Source organism: Silene latifolia, chromosome 5, assembly GCF_048544455.1.
Source record: "Silene latifolia isolate original U9 population chromosome 5, ASM4854445v1, whole genome shotgun sequence".
In the NCBI taxonomy this organism is placed as follows: Eukaryota; Viridiplantae; Streptophyta; class Magnoliopsida; order Caryophyllales; family Caryophyllaceae; genus Silene; species Silene latifolia.
This window is the reverse complement of record NC_133530.1, coordinates 62,112,493-62,129,834: the sequence shown is the minus strand read 5'-3', so window position 1 is coordinate 62,129,834 and position 17,342 is coordinate 62,112,493.

The window sequence follows — 17,342 nt, the reverse complement described above, 5'->3', positions numbered from 1 at the left end:
TAACATGCCATTAGTAGATAATATATGTGAAAACATATCCAAAAACCAATGAAAAATTCGAAGTTTAGCTATTTTTCGTCCAAAAATGACATTTTTCTCATAAAAATCACATTTTAATGCCAATAATATATAAAATGAACAATAAAATCCATAAATGAACCAAAATAACCCAAATATATTTTAGGACCAGAAACTTTAACATGCAAAGTGATTTCGTGATATACCATAATAAACACAAAATTACAAGTTTTATTTGTTAATAAGATTAACTCGGAAAAACAATAAACTGATTTGCATGCAAACAACCTAAGGCTCATGATACCACTTGTTAGGATTCATTAATATCATTAGTATACATATTCATATATGAATTAATTTATTTGGTCATAAAATAAATACAAGATCTTATGCATGCAAACATAAAACAAAGTAGAGAAGAAATCGTCACTTCTTACATTGGTGTTTCGGATTTTAGGCACCAACAAGATCTCCTACTTGTTAGTTCTTGAGCTTTCCAACAATGGATGAACAAAGGTTCAAATTAGAACCTCTCCCAAAAGCTTATACCCAAGGAACACCCTTAATAACTAATATTATTATGAACTAGTAATAATACTAATCTTACTTAAAATTTGGACACAAAAATGGTGTTTTTGTTCTTTTGTATTTCGGTCAAGAGAAGAGGATTTTTGTGAGCTTTCTTTCTCTAAAATTATTTCACAAATGTAGAGAGTTTTTAATTTCTAACACTAGAAAATATTAAGTAAAGTAGTGAATAATTATAGAAGAAAACCATTGGCATTTTTCTAGTGGAAAAACCGGTTGGGGGTGGGATAAATGGGGAGCCAATGCATGCAAAAGATGCTCTTCTCAAAAGCTTGTAGGGTTGCATGGCTATATACTAGAGTGATCATTGTGTTTTCTATTTAAAATAATTAACACAATTTAAAACCCTAACCCTCCCCATTTTCGGTACACCCATCATAAAATGGAAGGTCCATTTTATTTTGTCATTTGTCAATTTTGTCATGTGTCACATGTTACATGACATGTTACACCATAATGTATTTTTAACATATTAAAAATCAACATATTAATAAAATATATCACATACAAAATTTAACTAGTAATCCTTGATTACTTGTACCAAAATGGTTTATCAAATTATAAATTACAACGTCTTGTATTTATAATAAATTATTCATTCAATTTCAATTGTTTCGTAAACAATAATTTTATCTAAGTAATAAAACAATTTGATTACTTAGTACGTATCTTATTTAATCGAATTACAATGAGACACGTTAATTTTACTCACAAAATCATCCGTCAATTTTAAGCAATTTAATTAACTCGTATCGGCATATGATTAATTAAATAATCAATTAAGAGTATTTCCCTATAGGTATGACCGAAGGGGATCAACTGATCACCACCGTCGCACGACAGTAATGTCAAACTCTAGTCAGCCAATCATTACCGATATGTGTGGAACCGTTGACTGTAAAATATTACTTCCCACATGTATTCTTAAATATGAGATTTAAACATGTGATCATTATGATCGACAGTTGTGATCGCATTATTGTCGGAGGACACTTATTCCAACATTTGGGTCGGCCCAACTTTCTTTTGATGCGGCACCTCGTTCTAGATTGGAACGTATTGTCACTGCATCTTGGCCTGGTTTTTGGGATTGGCAGTGGCGGCTTGCCACCTTCCCTTTTCATTTTGGTGGGCTCGGGGTTTATGCTGCTGAGGATGTCCTATATTATGCCTTTCTGGCATCCCATTTGCAGTCTGCTGATTTCCAGGCTAAGCTCCTGCATCTTTCTGATATCATTATTGCTGACCCTACTTTCGATGATGTTTTGGTGTTTTTAATAAGACCACGGGTTCTGATTCTCTATGTGATCCTAGTGAAATCGATGCCCTTAAACTTATGAAGAAATTGACATATATATATATATATATATATATATATATTTCGTGAAGGTTGCGGCTACATCGGACTCTATTTTCTCTTTGACTCCGCGGCAGGTGGCATTATAGATGTCTCAGAAAGGCGCTCACTCCTCTGATTGGTGGCGTGCAGTTCCTATTTGGGGATTGGGGCAGACTATGAATAGAAGGACCTATCGTAGTGTGCTTAGCTATCGACTAGGTGTTCCGTTGTTCATGGTGTCTAGACCCTGTCCTGCTTGTTCTCGGATCTTTGATGGTGATGTCTATGACGATCATGATGTGTCTTGTGCTGGTACTGTGGCCATTATGCATCGACATAACCTCGTTCGCAACACCTTATTAAATATTTGCTTCAGGTCTAGGATTTCTGCTGGTAAGAAGGTTGATATCGGTTTGGTTGATGGGCATCACAAGCCCTTTCGTCCGACGAATTTGTTACTTTATTCTTAGGACAAGGGACGGGATGTGTGTGTCGATCTGACGGGGTCTTCCCCCTTAAGTCAGTCTGGGATATCTGATTTTGTGCCCGGGCGTGTTGTTGTTGTTGTTGTTGCTGCTGCTTAGCGTGTGCCAAGTGTAACACCCCCTCATACCAAGGTATCTTACCAAGGACTACCCCAACATGAAAGGCTATTACCATCTCGGTTGCCCGAGGTTAGTATATCAAAGTTAAGAATCCAAAACACATTTATTAAAGTGTAACTGAGTTTAACGATTACATGTTCCCAAAATCAAAACCAAAGTACAACTGGAAAAGCTAAACAACTAGAAATGAATGCTAAGTCTCTTGACGGCGGAAGCTAGACTCGAGTGATGACTCCCCACGACTGCCCATAGCTAAAGGACTGCATCACCTGTCACAATCTGCTCACCATCCCCGAATGGATCACCACAGATTTTATAAAACAACAATGGGGTCAGTTACTGAATAATCAAAGCAAGACAAGTACAAAAGGTAACCAGCTGATCATCATCCTCCTCCGGTCTCCCGAACTCACACAGTAACCGACTACACACCAAAGTGTGTAGCCCTGCCAGATTACCCATCGCAACAGGTAATCCTTGCCGCCAGTGGGGGACCGCATCCAATCCCCACCTAAGCCCCGCTCATCAACGAGCGATATCCTTGTCCCTTAATGTGCACATCCCCTCCCGTGACGGGTTCCACGGAGGGCGAACTAGGGTGTAAAGCCACTCCCGCAAGTGACTCCACCACAATCATCACAACACCACCATCACACCAACACCAACACCAACACCAACACCAACACTCCCACAAAGATCAACAGACAATCAATCGTACACAATACAATACAATTTCAAATCAATTAAACAGGAACTAAGTAGGGAAACCCTACCTTTTCGCAATCCGCTACGCTGCAATCAATCATACACACGCATAACAAATACCACATCGTCACCTACAACAATGATAATCAACAATAAACACACATATGATGATCAAACCCTAAACCCCCAATTAACCCAAAATAATAATTAGGGCCAAACCCTAAAAGACAGCCTATTAGCTGATTACAATGAACTAGAGACTTACCAATGAAATCGAGACCAGAGACGGAAGTGTAGACTTGCGATCGATCAATTAGCCTTGAGAGTGATTAGGGTGATTAGAGAGATATGAGCGTCGTTGAGTTTTGGTAAAATGATTTAGAAACCGTAAAAGCGTAATTTATAATAATCTCTAATTACCTTAACCAAACCGCGGAATTAAACCCATCAGACAGGATACTCGGTTGAGTATAGAGTATACGGCCAAGTATCCTCTACTCAGTCGAGTATTCCCATACTCGGCCGAGTATTCCTGGGCAATAAACTGTCCAGAAACACACGACACACTTACTCAGCCGAGTATACTAGACTCAGAGAACCGTGGTATTATAGTCTTCCCTCCTTAAAAAGAACTTCGTCCCCGAAGTTCATACCATACTCAAAACAAAGCATACACACATGCCACTCAACCCACCAACATCACTCAACTCCCATCCTACATCCTCGACGTTCACTCACATAACAACGCCTATCTAAACCACGCAGCTTAGAACACAACATCAACCGTAGAAGAACTCATCCAACTCCATAATACTATCGAATACCAATAACATAAGTGTTGCCAACTCTGTCTTACGTCCATAACGCTCACTAGCAAACTCAGTACCAAGATAAACCACCAAACAAGATCAACCACCAAAACGGAATGTTACATTCTACCACTCTTAAAACGAACTTCGTCCTCGAAGTTTACTCACACCCATAAACATCATCAACTAATCCGTTAACACTATCGAAGTTTACCCACAATCCTAAACACCATACTACTACAAGCACTGCCATTACCTGTAATAAAATCGACCATCACACAATCCATCCTTATTCTACACCAACACTCAAACTTCCAATTGCAACCGCATGACCATCAACTCTCTTGTCCCATCCTACTCCTCTTAAGATAAATGTTACGTCCTCGTAACTCACTAATACTAGGTCCTTTGTTATACCTCCCATAAACCTCATTACCACCGCATGTCAACGATAACCCACTATAACCTCAACACCTACAACCATTCCTATATCCAGAGCTCTCTTTCTCTAACAGTCCTCATACCTCAATTCATTCTGCACTCCATATACCCTATACCATAAAATCCTCAGCATAACCACTACCCCAACTCTTCAACATCTTCAACATTATATATATAAAACGACATATATATATATATATATATATATATATATATATATATATATATATATATATATATACCCTCACCTCCACGATCATAACTCACGATCCACAACTGTTACACACACTCACCTTAGCTTCTCAAGTTCATTTCTTTTATTACCACAAAACTCACCCATAACTTAACATGATACTAAGTCTCAATAAAAAGGGTTATAAACCACATATAGTTTCCCGTTCAATACCACACATGTTCCACAATTCCCTTGCCACAACTATGTCCACCAACACCTCATCTAAAACAAGATTAGAAGTAACAACCTCTCACAAACGTGCCCCATTAACAGAATATTATTATGCCATGACAACAACAGAACCATACCCAACTCTCTTTCATATCATACTCTATTCTCACTCCTAAGCCGACACTAGAAAGGAACATCGGTAAATAAAACAATGGTCAATATGCCCCGACCGACACTGACAGGAAACAGCAGTAAACAAACAACAATCTATGACAACACAAAAATACTCGTATCACAACACGAATTACCGTGCCAGGTACACAACAACCACATCGATAGTCATCGCAACTTATTCAATCCCATAAACACTGACTCAGTACGACCTCCTTGACCAGAAGACTTTCTTATAACCGCTTTACTAGATCACAACACAACATATTAGACGGAATAACGTATAACGACTTATAACTATCAGACCATACCATAACTCATGAGGTCAGAACCTCACACAAACATTTACACATATCATGGACCCATAATCGAATCTGACTAGGCAATCCTGATCACGTAAGTTACCACCTGATTAAGGTTACACTACTACAGATACAGGCTATAACAACGGTTAAAAACCGTTGTTATATAAAATAGCGGACGTTGTTAAAGCGTCCGTTGTAAAAGGTTTTAACAACGGTTGGTTTTCTTAAGCATCCCGTTGTTAAAACTATTAACAATGGTTTTAAGTACCAAAACCCGTTGTGGAAAGTGTGACTCAATTTTGGTGGGAAAGTTATAACAACGGTTAATTTACAAGGAACCGTCGTTATAACTAAAGACAACGGGTTGTATCTACATAACCGTTGTTGTTTGTGTTCCGGGTGTAATTCCGGAGCAGGATTATGACCACTTAAGCTTGTTGAATGATGTCGTTGCTTGTCTCTTCCTTTCACTCTCTTCCTGTAAAGATGAACAAACTGAGGGCTCGGCTTGGTACCGAGCGTACTCACTCCGACGCTCAAGTCAGTAAACTTAAAGAGATAAGTTGTATGTTAACTTGGCAGAGTATATTGTAGAGAGATAAGGGAGTTTATACCAGTTTATTTAGTTAGTTTTTGGGATCCTTTTCTCAATGAGAGAAGTGGAGTATTTATAGACTTTCACCTTTTGTCACGCAGTGGCCAAGTGGCCAAGTGGCTAGCAGGTGGAAAGACTATCTTACCCTCGGCCGAGGGACCCATGCCGGGCCGGCAGGCCTGATTGACTCCATGCCGAGGGGACTGGATGTGAGTACGCGGATATGCTTCTCGGCCGGCTAGCTGCCTAGCCGAGACCCAAGTGACAGGCCGACAGGCTTCGTCGGTTAAGGCTGTTAATATGTTGACTTGCTGTCTATTAGCTTTGACCTTCCTCAATATGTTGACTCGGTCAGCGGGTGCAGAATATGCCCCATCAATTTGCCCCCAGCGTAGTCTATGTCGTGGTATGGACCTTCGATGCGTGTTGAGCGTATTCTGCGCATGTCGAACTTCTTCCTCGGCTTGGTTCTGTTCAGGCCGTACCATATCCCCCCTCCACATGGTTGTATAATGGACATCGAATGTGGAAAAGAGAATGGCGCTGGCCGAGACCAAGGTTGAGAGTGCCGTTTGTGCTTTTGATTGCCCCCGGCCGGTGCTGTCTTTGCTTTGTTGATCAGCTGGCCGTTAGCAAGTAGATACCAAGGAGCGTGTCAAAGAAGATTTGTCACTGTATGTCGATTGACATTCCGTGGCTGCATGCTCGACACGTGGCCTGGTGCTGATTGGTGGACGCTTCATGGGCTTTGCTCTGATTGGTCCACTGAATGGGCTTTACTCTATAAATAGAGCAGTGTGCCCCTCATTTTGACTTGAAAACTTCATTTTCTTCAAAAATTTTCTCTCTCTAGTTTTTCGAAGAGTTTCTTTCTCTCTCTAATTTTCGAAGCGTTACTCGGCGTAACACTTTCTCTCAAGGTAAACAAACAAATTCTTCCCCAATCTTTTATTTGTTAAGTAATTGTTGTCACCATGTCTTCTGCTGATGCTCTGCCTAGTACCTCAACTCCGGGGGGCGAACCGTCGCATCCTGATGAACAGGAGCCACTGGTTGTCACCCCGATAGGGTTCGGGGGCCGCAAGTCGCCTTCTCCTGAAATTGATGAGAAATTTTTGGAGGATTTTGATGATGACGATGATGATGCGACCCAATCTAATTCGGAGAGGCCGCAATTCTTGTGGCACGGCGAAGCCTGCTCGATCAATCCTGATCGCGTTTGGACAAACAAGTTCGCCTCTGTCTCCGGGCCTGAACTTTTTGAAGACCATTACTCCTTCGGCAGGGGGTATAGAATTATTGTCCCTGAGGGTGATCAGGCAGTCTGTTGCCCTCCCGAAGGCTGTATCGGCGTGTACATCAGACATCTGGAGTATGGGCTCCGATTTCCTCTTAATGAACACGTCGCGGCCATAATCAAAGCCATGAACGTCGTCGTGGTACAACTGCATCCGTTGGCCATCAGGACGATTATTGGCTTCGTATGGCTTTGTCTCTTTAAGGGGGAGGCCCCAACGGTTAACCTGTTCCGCCGGCTCCACCATCTTCGACAGACCACCCTAGGCGGCACGGGGTGGTACAGCGTGCAAACCGAGCCGGGTTACGTGACCGTCTCTAAGCTGACATCTTGCAAAGACTGGAAGGGGCGGTGGGTATACGTCGAGGTTCCGGAGGACTATCCACTGCCCCGGTCCTTCCAGAGCCGCGTCAATTTGCGGTGTGAGAGTCAGGGGGAGCATGATAAATATGTCTCCCGTAATAAGATTAAGATGGATGCCAAGGAGGTCTATCTTAAGGAGGACGAAGTGCGGGCAATGAGGCTGTTTGAGGCTGAGAAGGATGGCACGCCGAAGGGATGGATGCCCCCGACGCAGATCGTCCTTCAAGACAAGCCGCTTTGCCACGTCGGCTTCATACCGGCCCTCGGCCAGGGTGAGTGGGGTCGGTATGAGGCCCACCTTTGCTTTTTATGCTTCTGTATTTGAGCCTTGGTTTATTTCTTTTGCTTAACTCCTGCTTTGTTTCTTTTGCAGATCGATTTGGCCGGGATCTGTCTGTCTCCATCCTCAACAAGTTGGGACTTGACCAGGACGGGAGAGTTCTTGAGCTGCATCCTAAGGCCGCGCCGCGTGATCGTAGACTGGCCCCGCAAGAACTTATGGAGCAGGCGTTGAAGGCAATGGATGTGGGGGCGACTCAAGCGGAGATTGGCGGTAACGTGCCGCGCCGAAAACTAAAAGCAATGTCTTCGGCGGCTACGGCGTCAACTCCTACTCGGTCTCCAATCCCCGTAGTCCAAAAGAAGCAAGTGGTCGTCGATGTTGAAGAGGACGTCACCGTTGTGGAGGGTCCTCCTCCTTCAAATAAGAGAAAAGAGGCAACGCCTCTTCTTCTTCTTCTTTATTACCGAAGTAGGGAAAGAAAAGGGGTCGGTAGGCCCCTCTGTCCAAGAAGGCTAAGACTGGTATGGATCTAACCCATGGCTCGGATTTAGCAGGTTCTTTAGGCATTCCTGATGACAGGCTTTCTGATATGTCAATGAATGTTGACATGGATGCTTTGTCTAGGTTTTTTATAGATCAGCCGTCGCCGGCTGTCGTTCTCACTGAATAGCAATTGGAGAAGCAGCCTGTGCAGACGGGCGATAAAAATGTCACCGCCGACTCCTCATCCCAGAAGGTTTCCTGCATTCAGCTCAGGGAGGACGGCGTAAAGTTGGCCAAAAGGCTGGTGAAGTGGGCTGAACTAGCCGGCACTCAGCTTATCGAGCAAGAAAAGCTTATGGCTCAATCTGCCCCTGCGCTCGAACGGCTTAGGCTTGAGCTTGCCGCTGCTAAGAAGGAGGCCGAGAGGACGAAGAGGGACTTCCTCGCCACCATGAAGGACTTCCTCGCTGAGCGAAAGCTTAAGGAGGACGCTGAGAAGATGGTCCTGGCCGAGAGAGCTAAGGTTGAGTCTGCCTTGGCTGGTGCTGCTAAGCTGCGGGAGGAGAGAAATAAGTTTGAGGGCGGCTATAAGGCCATGGTTGAGCAGAGGGAAAAATGGAAGTCCCTGTATTCGGCCGAGGCGAAGGAGCATAAGAGCACAAAGGCTATCCTTGCTCAGAGGGAGAAAGATATTGAGATGCTTAAAACCGTCATCATCCCTGAGATGTGTGCCCGGTACCGGGACCAAGCTGGAGATGCTACCAGGGATGCGATTAAAGAGCTCCTTCCTGAAGGTACCTTCCCGTGGCAACATTTTGATAGGCTTCTTGATGAGAAGGCGGCTGCTGTGGAGGCCAAGGCCGCGGATGAGGCGAAGGCGGCGAAGGCGGCGAAGGCTGCTCAGGAAGCTGAGGCCAAGGCGGCCCGGGATGCTAAGGTGAAGGAGGCCAGAGAGGAGGCTGAGAGGGCAAAGGCAAGTGAAGCTGCCAAGTCATCCTCTGGGCCGCCCATCATTGGTGATGCTGCTACTGCTGCCGGTGGCGAGCAGCAACAAGCATAGGGAGACGGGCAGTCGTCACCAGATTCACCCGGCCCTTCGGATAGCTTCAGCTGTTCGGGGGCCAACTATTGAGCCTTTCCTCCCTGCCATCGTTTTGGTGCTTCAAGTCTTATGTTGTAATCTTTTGTTGTACCATCTTTCTTTGTTAAACTTTGGTAGGTTGTGTTTAGGCTATCCCTATGGGGACGGCCGTCGACTTTGTTTTGCCTCACTTGTAAACATTTTTCAATAAAGTTTGTTTATTTGCCTTCGGCTTGGCCGAGGCTTTTGATCTCATCCTCCATTAAGTTGTCTTCTTACGTTTTTAAACATATTGAGCGTTTTTTTTGTTTTACCTTCGGCTTGGCCGAGGCAGTTAGATTGCGTATCTCAACTGTACTTAAACGTTTTTAAACATGTTGGCATGTCGGTCGCTTCCTCCTCCACTCCCGGTCTTAGCCGAGGCGGTCAGATTTGCGCTTCCCAACTGCTGTTGTGAACATGTTAGCGTATCGGTCGTTTCCCCGTCACTCCGGCTTTGGCGAGGCAATCGAGGTTACGGCTCGACGGCGTTCGTATCTATAGACATATTGATCGCTTCCTCTGCCACTACCGGATTGGCGGGGCGATCGATTTGCGGTTCTCAATTGTACTTATATGTTCTTAAGCATGTTGGTCGCTTTCATGAGTATCAATTGCATTTGTAGTATTTGCCCATTTGGTGTCTACTAAGCATGTTGGTCGCTTTCGCGAGTATCAACTGCATTTGTAGTGACTGCCCGGCTTTGGCCGTGGCGTCTACTTTGGTACGACTACGGAGGGGACAAGCATTTCGATGGAAAACTTGGATCACTCTTCATAAGGTATAATCACGCGTTGGGGTGCCCACAACGGTCTCGGACACCTCCGCCGCTATACGAAATACTTCCTAAGGTTGTCTGTATTCCAGTGGCTCATTAGAGGCACACCCTCCATGTCTGTCAGCCGGTATGTCCCCGGCCTCATTTCTTCAACCACCTTGTAGGGTCCTTCCCAGTTGGCCGTCATCTTACCATGGATGTTTCCTTTGTTGGTTGCGGCCGACTTTCTTAGGACTAGATCTCCTACTCTTAAGTCCCTTTTGTGGACCCTACGGTTGTATGCTCTTCTCATTCGGTTTTGATAAACTGCCAAGTTGAGCCGTGCCGTATCTCGACTTTCTTCGACCAGGTCTAGGAAGGCTCTCAGGCCTTCCTCATTTTCGACTGGGTTAAAGGTTTGCGTTCTGAATGTCGGCACCGCTGCTTCAATTGGCAGGACGGCCTCAGACCCATAGACTAGGTGAAATGGACTGTACCCTGTTGCTTCTTTCTCCGTGGTTCGAAGGGACCACAGGACGCCGGGTAGCTCATCAGCCCATATTCCCTTTAGATCTTCAACCTTCTTTTTCAACCCGTTCAGTATTGTTTTATTAGCTGCTTCCACCTGCCCGTTGCTCTGAGGGTGGCAGACGGAGGAGTATGCAAATTTGATACCGAGCTCTTCCAACCAATTCATCACCATGTCGCTCCAAAACTCTCGGCCGTGGTCAAATACAATGACTTGGGGTAACCCAAAATGAGTTATGACGTTCTCCCAAATTACCTTTCTTACGGCCGCCGTGGTTTTGGCATGTACCGCGACAGCCTCGACCCATTTGGTGAAGTAGTCAACGGCGACAATCAGGTACTTCCTTCCTCCGGAGGCCGTCGGAAATGGTCCTAGTAAATCCATCCCCCACTGTGCAAATGGTAGGGGGCTAAGTACTGGTTGCAGGTCTCGGGAAGGTGCATGTATTACCGGAGCATGCATCTGACAATTCTTGCACTTCTTGGTTTTTGCCCTGGAATCTTTCAGCATGGTAGGCCAGAAGTAGCCGGCTCGGAGAGCTTTGTGGGCTAACATTCTCGCCCCCATGTGGTGTCCGCAGATGCCTTCGTGAATCTCTGTCAGTATAAGCTCTGCGTCGGCTGGGCCGACACATTTCAGGAGTGGTCTTATTACGGACCTTCTGTACAATTCTCCTTCGAATATTAAGTATCTTGCGGCGATCCTTCTTATCTTCTGAGACAGACTGCGGTCCTCCGGCAACTCTTTTGTCAGCTTCTATTTCATTATCGGAGTCATCCACGTCGTCTCGGCTTCGATGTCGCCCACCATGCCGACGGTCTCAGTGATGCTTTTAGCATTTCTGATATCCACCAGCACGGTTCGACTGACATTTTTGATGCTTGAACTGGAAAGTTTTGAGAGAGCGTCGGCTCGGTTGTTCTCAGACCTGGGGATGCACTGTATTTGGAAAGATTTCAATTTTGAGGTGTCAGCTTTTACCCTTTCCAGGTACCTCACCATCCCATCGTCTCGAGTCTTATACTCTCCTCTGATTCGATTAGTCACTAAAAGTGAATCTGTATTCAACACAATATGCTCCGCCCCGGCAGCTTTAGCTAGCTCGACTCCAGTTATCACCGCCTCATATTCGGATTCGTTATTTGAGGCCGAGAAGGTAAACTTCAAGGCGTACTCAAACTCGTCTCCGTTAGGGCTGATGATAAGGATGCCGGCTCCTGAGCTGTTCGCCGTGGAGGACCCGTCGGTATATACTTCCCACACATCGGGATGTGATTCTTCTTGATATGTGCACTCGGCCAGGAAGTCTGCAAGCGCTTACCCCTTTATCGAAGGCCTCGGCTTGTACTGAATGCCAAAGCCGGAGAGCTTCACTGCCCATTTGATAAGTCTGCCGGATTTTTCGAATTTTTCCAACGTTTTCTCCAATGGCTGGTCGGTTAAGACCGTCACGGGATGTGCGTCGAAGTAGGGTTTTAACTTCCTTGCGGCAACAACGACGGCGAGGGCTGCCTTTTCGATTAGTGGGTAATTTCTTTCGGCGTCCAGCAGTGTATGGCTGATAAAGTAAATTGGGCATTGGTGCTTATTTTCTTCCCTGACGATTACGGCACTGACCGTGGCCGAGGTAACTTCTAAGTATAGATATAGCGTCTCCCCCAGCGTCGGCCTGGACAGGGTCGAAAGTGTTAGAAGGTGGGCTTTCAGTTGCTTGAAAGCCGTGCTCTGTTCCTCCCCCCCAACTAAAGTCTTTATTCCCTTTCAGCACTTTAAAGAAAGGAATGCTCTTGTCGGCCGACCGAGAGATGAAGCGGGCGAGAGCCGCCATCCTTCCGGTCAGCATCATAACCTCTTTTCGATTTCTCGGCTCCGGTAGGTCTAGTATTGCTTGGACTTTCTCTGGATTGGCATCAATTCCCCTGGCGCTGACAAGCACGCCGAGGAACTTGCCGGCCCGGACACCGAAGTTGCATTTCTTTGGGTTAAGCTTCATTTTATATTTCCTTAGTGAACAAAATGTCTCGCTCAAATCGGCCAAGTGCTCGCTGTCAGACTTGCTTTTCACAATAGCATCGTCGACGTAAGCCTCGATGTTTCGCCCTTTTTTATTTTGGAACACTTTGTCCACCAGCCTAGTGTAAGTTGCGCCAGCGTTCTTCAAACCGAACGACATCATTTTATACATGTATGTGCCGTGAATGGTGATGAATGGTACGGCCTGAACAGAATATGCCCCATCAGTTTGTTTTTACAAAATAAAAAAAAATTAAATTAAATATTACTAGATGCATGCATAATTACGGGGCCCGTTATAATTCTGATGCATGCATTATTACTGCCATCCCTGTATACTGTGCATATGAATGGACAATATATGGAATGAGAAGGGTTTACATTAGATTTGAAGCAGGGAGATATGATGATTATGGCACAACTTCCTAAACATGCATATACTATATTTATTAAAAAACAACTCAAAGGACACATTACTTAGTATAAATACATACATTATCTCAACCACCATTCCATTATCTCACTATCTTCAAACCCTAACTGCTAAAACAATCTCCAACCCCTAATTAATCTTTCAAACTAACAACTCCAAAGTTCATCAACAAAATGAACGATTACATCCTTAAAACTCTTACTATGACCGAGAAGAACAACAACGACTTCATCCGCCGGTTGCTCCACATCGAGGACAGTTTTAGGAGCTATCTTGTGGATGCTCAAGCCGCACTCAAGGACGCCAAAAGAAATGGCTTGACAGAGCGGCAAACAATTGTTGCGGCTATATGACGATATAGCAAGCTTTGAACGAAACCTCCAAGTAGCTAAGGAGGAGAGGAGGGATATCATAGAAGAGAATAAGACTCTCTATGAAAATATAAGAATTGCATTTTTAGAAATGTAATTCTTTTTTTAGAAATGTAATATATATATTTTTTAATTTATGTATTTATATATATATATATATATTAATGAATTATTAATTAAGTTTATCATGCATTCCTCTCTATCATCTTGCTTCTTCTTTGTTTTATTTTACTTAATTTGTTTTACGAGCTAATTAAGCGAATAATAACATAATAATGATCGATAAAAACCCATCATATATACATGCAAATGAAATAATTAAAAAAAGAAAACAATGACGATGAAACCAACAGTGACAGCGAGATTTACCTGATAATTAGAGAAAGTAAGAGACGATGAAACCAACAGTGACGGCGAGATGATAAAACGACGATGAAAAAGAGAGAAAGAGACGATGAGAAAGTGTGTTTGTTGTGTTTGTGTGTATGTTTGTGTTTGTCTGTGTTTGTGTTTGTGTTAGGTTATGTATGTGTTTTGTGGCTGTAGCTGATCTGTGTTTGTGTGGTTTATAGTATGGAAAGTATTGACAACGGTTGTTAAACAACAACCGTTGTTAAATAATTTTTAACAACGGTTGTAAATAAACAACCGTTGTCAAATAAGTTTTAACAACGGGTTTAAAAATACCCGTTGTGATTACTTTTCACTAACTTTGCGCCAATTTTGCGCCAAATTATTAACAACGGTTGTGCAAATTTGACCCGTTGTTATAACTTATAACAACGGTTATATAACCATACCCGTTGTAATTAAGTTTACTAAAAATCGCGCCATACATTCTACAACGCCTATTGTGATTTTCGTGCATAAACGTTGTTAAAGGGGCGTTGTAGTTGCCTGGATTTGTAGTAGTGTTACCTCTCACCCGTGCTTAACTCGTATGCCCCTCCTATTACATTCTCCCACTCGCATAACTATCACTTCCTGACAATGTAACCATACAATTAATACTCAACTACTAGAACCCACCTCCTACAATCACATTTCATACCCCCTCACAACCATACATATCAATTAGTCTCCACAAAATCAACCCCTTTAGAACAACTAACTTCCCTATGTAACATCATCCTCAACCACTAGTGACAACACTACGACACCACCATCCTTCGTGTGACTACTCTCCTACCATCACCCCTAAATATAACAATCTGTTTCCTCTCTTTGGTTATCATCCCAAATAACGAACATCAAATCCATCAACAAAATTTACCTCACATTATTTCCAATTCTATCCTTTATTGCATCATCACCTAACTCTCCACCAAAATCTCATATCGTGTAACACTCTGCCATCTTCTTACTCCCTTAATACCTCGAACTCACGGATAACATGTCGTCCTGAACTCCTATATAAATATTAACTCACACCCTCTCATGATGCTATCGTGCATTTCCATGATTCCTTACTTTCATGTCCCATAACTTTGGTCAATGTTCTCCCAACTTACTTCCATCCAATAATAGCAATTAATAATTCATCTCTTTCCTTCTTCTACCTAACTCTTTAGTAATCCGATTACCTTCTTGTTGCTCCCTAACTCAAATTCCATTAATTCATATCAATATCTTCTCATTCTTTCTTATCACTGATCCTCTCCCATCATACTACTCACTCACACTTGTCACCATCAAGTCCACACAACTAACAGTTACCCTTTTATTAGTTGTATCTCCCTTTCGTATCCCTAGAAAACCAAAAATTCGCCTCATACCGTTAATTGCTCAAAGAATTATACACTAGGCTTACCTCTCGATAATCCAAATTCTCAAACTCAGCCACTGTCTACAAATCCACATCGCGACATAACTCCGTCTAAGTTCACTATATACCCCTCTTCTCCATCCCTGTACAACAACCTTTCATCACATATATATTCTTAACCAACACAATCCTAACCATCTCTCCCCATAAGTCCTTACACCTCTCAAGTTATCACTATTCACATCCTTCCTTTCAATCTTTCATTCTCATGTTTCTTTATACTTACATCACCCTTGCCCATATACACTTACTTTTATATTACTCAACACGCTAGTATATCACTCACCATATGTCACAAAACATGCTCCTTACCTCGATTAGCTCATCAATATTCCCTTTTCTTTTCCCACTATCCCTCACAACCACATATAACTCATGTCCTTCCTATCCAACACATATCCCTCATAAGCCGGCATTCTCCATAAAATAGCATTTGGTAACTTACGTATCAAGACCGTCACATATATAAAAGAATGCTTTAAGACCCAAAACATACATGTGAACATGACCTACTACTCAAAACATGTGTAAGAATGTAGCCGTCGACTCAAAACAACTGCCCAAAGAGATACTCGGTCGAGTGCATGACGTACTCTACCGAGTACAGGACACTCGGTCGAGTATTGAGACTACTTGGCCGAGCTCACGACTCCAAAAGCTGAACAGTATTATCACGGAAAGATTACTCGGCCGAATATGGGTTACTCGGTCGAGTATAAATGATACTCGGCCGAGTATCGACACAGTTCTCAGCAACGTCCTGTTTTCGTAAAACAGTCATATCTCACTCGTTACTTGGTCATTTTGGGCGTGCGACCTATCGTTAGAATCGTAAGAGGACAAGCTATCACTTCCAATTGGAATTAAATCAATATCATTTCTAGAACTCGACTTATGACAGTTTTAAGACAGCCCATCCACAATTGGTCTTTATATATATTAAATTTTTCTAAACAAAACAACTTGGACATGAATAAGGCAAACAATAACAACACAATACTTCTAAAAACCAATACATAGGTGAACTTTTATCATATCCACATGTACATTAAACACAACATAAACTTACGATAACATACTTAAACATGCAATTCCATATACTATACTTCGCTACCCTTTCGAAAGCCACGTATTAAACAGGTAACATGCTCAACATGTTTCATGCTCAAGAGTCAAGATCTATCATATACAAATTCACAATTCACCTTTCATATATTACCATATTCTAACACTTTCACCATTCATCCAACAACTTCACAAAATTCAAGTTATAGGTATCACACACACATGTCTCAAACATACAACTGTTTCCCCCCATGTGACCGACTTGAGATTGTAAGGGCCTTAATGCGACTTCGGGACGTCTTCCAAATCTTTGCGGTAGCTCCAAACAACTCTCCCCGGGTTCATTATATTTAGACTCCTTATGTTCATTAGGTTCATTTGTTTTAGGTTCCATAATCGTCGCTCTGATACCACTTTGTAACACCCCCTCATACCAAGGTACCTCACCAAGGACTACCCCAACACGAAAGGTTGTTACCATCTCGGTTGCCCGAGGTTAGTATATCAAAGTTAAGAATCCAAAACACATTTATTAAAGTGTAACTGAGTTTAACGATTACATGTTCCCAAAATCAAAACCAAAGTACAACTGGAAATACTAAACAACTAGAAATGAATGCTAAGTCTCTTGACGGCGGAAGCTAGACTCGGGTGATGACTCCCAACGACTACCCATAGCTAAAGGACTGCATCACGTGTCACAATCTGCTCACCATCCCCGAATGGATCACCACAAATTTTATAAAACAACAACGAGGTCAGTTACTGAATAATCAAAGCAAGACAAGTACAAAAGGTAACCAGCTGATCATCATCCTCC